This window comes from Choloepus didactylus, chromosome 16, assembly GCF_015220235.1.
Source record: "Choloepus didactylus isolate mChoDid1 chromosome 16, mChoDid1.pri, whole genome shotgun sequence".
NCBI lineage: Eukaryota > Metazoa > Chordata > Mammalia > Pilosa > Megalonychidae > Choloepus > Choloepus didactylus.
Genome location: NC_051322.1, coordinates 2981051 through 2987050, shown reverse-complemented (window position 1 = coordinate 2987050; position 6000 = coordinate 2981051).

The window sequence follows — 6000 nt, the reverse complement described above, 5'->3', positions numbered from 1 at the left end:
CAAAAACCACAATATCCATAATTACTTAAAGTTTCTGGACTCCAAAAGGAGCACTGATAGGAGAATGGGAAAAGTTTTTTTTTTTTTTTTTTTTAAATGTAGTGCAAAATCTGGCTTAAAACAGACAGAGAAGGTGGATTGTACCCGTGGTCATTGTGAAAGGAAATGAGGAGTGACGCAGAGAAGGGTGACCCTCGCATCACCAGAGCAGTGTGTGAAGCCCCCACAAGATGAGTTTTTCAAATAAGGGCTCTTCAATTATACTGTAGAAATCCTACCTTACTAAAAATGCCTTGGTCCCTAGCAACATGTATTATTAGACTTTCACATTAATTTTATTGCTCAAATATTTCTATGCAATAGCTTCAAAATATGTTACTCATATTACTATCAAAATAAGAACTATCACACGAGGTTAACTGTGTTTGCAACTCTGTCTTGAGAGTATTTTCCACTCAAAATACCATGCTCTACCTAGACCAATGAAATCCTTCCTTTTTTTTTGTTGTTAGATGTGTCACCAAACTGATAGAGAGTTAAGGTCATTTGGGAAGGCTTAGTTTCAATTTTAGGGCTTGCTCCTTTCCATTTTGATTTAATTTTACTTTTTGGATACATAAATCACTTACATGGCTTTAAATATTCAAGTATATAAAAAGAGATTTAAATCTGTTCCAGTTTGCTGAAACTGCTGTTATGCAAAATACCAGAAGTGGATTGGCTTTTTTAAGGGGGATTTATTAGGTCACAAATTTACAGTTCTAAGGCCATAAACGTGTACAAACTCAGGCATCAACACAAGGACACCGTCACTGAAGGAAGGCCAATGGCGTCCGGAACACCTCTGTCAGCTGGGAAGGCACCTGGCTGGTGTCTGCTGGGCCTTTGCTCCAGGGTTGTGTTTCAAAATGGCTTCCTCCAAAATGTCTCTAGTGTTCTGTCTATCTTAGCTTCTCTCTCTTAGCTCTCTGTTTGGTTCTCCTGGGGCCTTCTTCTCTAAGCTTCTGGGGGTCCTCTCTTAGCTTCTCCAGGGCAAACTATGGGCTTCATTTCTTAGCTCAGCATCTCCAAACGCCCTTCAGTTTGGAGGGTCTCCCAGCATCTCCAAGCATCTGCGTCAGTGTCAACTCTTAGCTTCTCCAAGGGGCAAACTCTGGATTACAGATCTTAGCGTCTGTCCAAAATGTCTTTCTCAGAATCTCTGAGCTCCTTCTATCTGTGAACTCTTTTAAAGGTCTCCAGTGATCTAATTAAGACCCATCCAGAATGGGCAGGGTAACAACTCCCTGGAAATGATCTAAGCAAATGTTCTCATCCACAGTTGGGTCAGTCACATCACCATGGAAACAGTCAAAAGTCTCCACCCAACAAGATTGAATTAAAAATTCATGGCTCTTCTGGGATCCATAGTTTCAAGCTGGCACACCATCCTTGCCCATTGTGTCCTCTTTTCCATTCTGGATAAACATTTTTAGAGTTTTGGTTTACCCTTCTAATGCTTCTTTACCCAGATTTAAACAAATATGTTTATCTTCTCTCTCTGCCTCTTTCTCACTCTTCCTTCCCTTCTTTTTCTCTGTGGATCAGCCTATTTATCTAACTACCTTTGTATATACATGTACATGAAGATGTAGTTATATATGTAAATATAGATGATGGAGGTTTTTCAGCTCCTGTTTTTCTCACTTTGCAATATATCCTAGAGGCCATTCCCCTAAGTGAGTGTGTAAATTATTTATAAGGATTTTCTCCATTCTTTTTCTTACAGGTGTATAGTCATTCCTTTTCCTCAAAACACATCTGAGTTGTTCCCATCCATTTGCTACATTAAAAAGAGATGGCAATGACTAACCTTGTGCATAAGTCATTTCATATTTTTTCTACTGCACCCTTTGGATAGATTCATGGAGGTGGATTTACTCATTCAAAGATTGAATATATTTTTACTTTTGCTAGATATGGCCAAATTGAACTTCATAGGAAGTGTAACATTTTGAGTTCCCTGAAGCCATATATGAGAGGGTTTTTTGGTCCATGAGTTTGCTGTCAAAGCATTGGGCTTTTGACATTCAAATATGGTACATTGATATAGTTTTAATTTGCATATCTCATTATGATTTAGACTGATGATCTTTTTATTATTTTGAAGGATATTTTCCTTTCTTACTCTGTGAACTGCCTATTCATATCATTTCTACACTTTTCTAATAATTTATTGGTCTTCTTATCAGTATTTAGGAGTTTTGACAAGGCTGTTCTGACAATACTTGTTTATGTCTCCAAACAAACTTTAGAATCACCTAACTGGTATAATTACTGGGATCATATTAAGCTTTATATTAGCTTAATGTGAATCGAGATCTGTATGATATTGAGTTTTCTGTTCTATTCTGAAACATGGATTGTTGTTCTATTTATGCATGCTTACTCTTGTGTTATGCTTATGTCTAGCTATTTAATCATTTTAGTCAGTATTGAAAATGTACTCTTTCTTTTAACCAATATTCTAAACAGAAGCCTATTTGTAGTTAATCAATGTCTTTCTATTTTAACATAATTCCTAATTCATTGCAATCATTTTGATAAGTTTTAAAATATATACTCATATCATCTGATCATTGATGTAGATTTTGTTTCCCTTTTTCTAATTCAAATGGCTGTGATTTCCTTCTCATGTCTAGATTTCCTCTGTCCTAATGATTATTTCCCCCTTATTTGAGGTTTGGTACTTTCACCATTTAAAAACTCATGTTCACTAATATTTTGTCATTTCATTGATTGTTTTATCAAGGAAGCAACTTATTTATTTATTATTTCTCTTTTAAAAATATTCCCTTTCATTATATAGATATACATCTTTCTTTCCAGGAATAATTTTTAAATCATTGTTTTTAAAACGCATTTTCTGTAATTGCTTTGTTTATCTCCTTTCTAACACACTAATTTTTGCTTTTATCTTCATAATTGTCTTTGCATTTTATCTTGTATTATCCTTATAATTATTATTAATTATTAATTGATTTGAAATACTAAATTTTGTGTGGATGATAATGCAGTCAATTTTAGTAAATGTTCCTCGTGTGCTTGAAAACAAAGTGTACTTTATTATAGGGATGCAGAGTTTAGTCTGTTTGTTAAAGAGTGATCCAAATCATTGTGTTGTTTGGGTCTTCCACATACCTTTCCTGAAGTGGGGTCACTTGTAGATTAAAGTCTGTTATTATTAGTGTACTTCTGTCTATTTCTCCTTCCAGAAACTGCTGTAGTCTCAGCTTTGTTAATGACATTGATACATTTATTGGTATACAAAGACTAATATTATTTTATCTCCATCATAAATTATAGCCTTTAGGATTACAAAAATATCTGTATCTATAGGTATAAATATATCTGTCTGTATATTGCCTATTGTTTAATGCTTCTTAGACTGAATTCTACCTTGTTGGATGTCAAAATCATGAATCCTGATTCCCATCTATTTCCTTTTGCTTGGTTTATTTTCTCCCCTGCTTCATGAATCACCATGCTTTTGATCCTCAGCCTATGCTTGTATTTGACTTTGTCAGCAAACCTGGACATATTTTTCTTGTAATATATCAGTAAAGTCCTTCAGCTTTGTGGGCATGACTACAGTGACTGGCTGCATTGTTCCCTCCTACTGCTTTTAGTCAAATTAAATCATTTATGCCCACACATATACACATACGAGGTCCTAATCAGAATAGGTGCTTCCTTTGCTCTTTCCTTTTTCCTCTTCTTTTTGCATTTCTTTGGCTGTTTTGAAGGCTGTGTTTTGTCCTGCATCTACCTTTATTGAATGTCCTTATCATCCCCTTTCTTTGTTCTCGATTGGATCCTGACTAAGACGAATCTTGTAATTTTCCAGTAACCATTCTTCCCCTATCCCCCTTTCTTATCTTGCATATTTGGTCAATAGAATTATCTTATCCTTTATTGTAATCTTACGACTATTTAAGCTTCTACTACTTAGTTCATCAACTTTATAAGTGACAACCTTTTATTCCTAGTTAAAACAGGCAAGGAAGTGAATTCCAGTTTCTCTCCCTATTTTCTTTCTATTTTTGTTAGTTGCATTATTGCTTCATTCTCAGAGTATGTAATATTTGCATTTCTACTTTTTCTTCCACCTTTTGTATTTGCTCTGGAGTTCATCGTATTCAATTTTCATCACCAGATGTTATGCTATAGCTTCTGCAATCGTTTCCTGAGGGTTCCTTGAGCTCCTGCCCGTCCATGACAACAGTTCACCACTTTGTGTTTCAAGATCATTCTGGCTCAACTATAGAATCCTTGGCTCGCATTTTCTTTTCTTTAAGATCTCAAACATGATGTTCCAGTCTTTGCCAACATCAAATATTGCTGTGAGAAATTTTGATGAACATCTGATTTTCTTTTCCTTTTGTGTGATGTGGATTTTTTGTCTGTATGCCTTTGTGCCAATATAACTTTTTCATGTCTGTGCAGTGCCATAGCTTCACTAGGCTATTTCCCAGTGTCAGTCATTCTAGCTCTACTTTCTAATTTTAAAAGTATTCCCTTTCATTATATACAGCAAACTTTTCTACCAGGAATAATTTTTAAATCATTGCTTTTAAAATGTATTTTCTTCAATTGCTTTGTTTTTCCTCAGGTACTCCAATTTTACATATCTTAAATTTCCTTTACCTAATTTCTACATCTACTATTTTATCTCTTTTGTTTTGTTATTATTACTTTAAATATTTTTTGCTCCTATTTGCTTTTACTTTTCTCCCCCATTCTGTATTCTATTTTCTAGTGATTTTTTCTCATGTCACTTATAAATTAATGTTTATTTCAGAATTTTGGGTTCTTTTAATGCCTTATTCTTCCCTGAGTTAACACTCATTTCTTGTTTCACATCATCTTGCCATTTCTTTCCTGAGGTTTTATATTTATGGATTCTACTGTTCTCTTTAACCTTGGTTATTTTCCTAAAATCTCTTTACCCATTTTGAAATAGTAGCTTATACTTTTTGTCTGCTTTGTGTCCTCGTTTATCTGGTGTATTTTATTTGATTATGCATAGGTTAATGGATTCATTTTATTTGTATTTTTAAATAATGTCGGATGGGATTAGATTGCATTTCCTTTCTACTCAGTTTAAATGATACGGAATTTTGTGAAGTTTCCTGTGGTGGGACTGAAAGGCTGGAATGTGGGTTCCTTTCTTGGTTGTTATGGGAAAGACTCGATATAATCCTCTAGCTGTGTATCTCATTTAGGCCTGGCTGGGAATCTTTCCACCCCGAAGTCTCTGTCTCCCGGAGCTGCTGGACCTTGCTCTCTTAGGCGATCCCCTCCCTCAGGGCTGTTTCTGCTGCTCCGTCTTGGCTCTGCTCCCTGTGCTGACCCTCCTGGTGGCCTCACCTCAGGAGCCCCTGCCTCGCCCCTTTGTTTCCATTTCTGCAGCTGCCCCTCTGTGTGAGGCTCACTCCTGGAAGGGAGGATCTACTGATATTTTGGAGCTTCTCAAGGACCTAGTCTGCTGCAGCTATTTGAATCTTAGGAACGCCACCCAAAATTGCCCTTCCTCACCATGCTTCAGAGCCTGTGAGAAATGTTCCAGTTTCTTTGGATTCTTAAGCCCAGGTTTCCTTCTAAGGTAAGGTCCTCTTCATTGAGAGGTGAGGATCTGTTTGTGATTTTTGGGCTCTGTGGCCTGCAGAATCTGTTGATATTCTCCTTTCTCTTTGTGCTTCACATGGGCTGATTCCCTGCTTGCCCTTTAATTATTAGTGGCTTGATGGTATTTTCCCCAAATTAGGGGTTCTTAGGGATTCCCTGTCACCTAGCTCTTTGAGTGTTGGTGTGCATGATACTATTCTTCAAAATTGTCCAGACAAGTGAAAATGGAGCAGCGTGTGCATTTTCAGATTTAGCAATGTTAAAACACTTCCTAATGGATTCAAATATTATTTCTTCAGATTTTAGAGTGAATATACTATTGATGTCATAGAC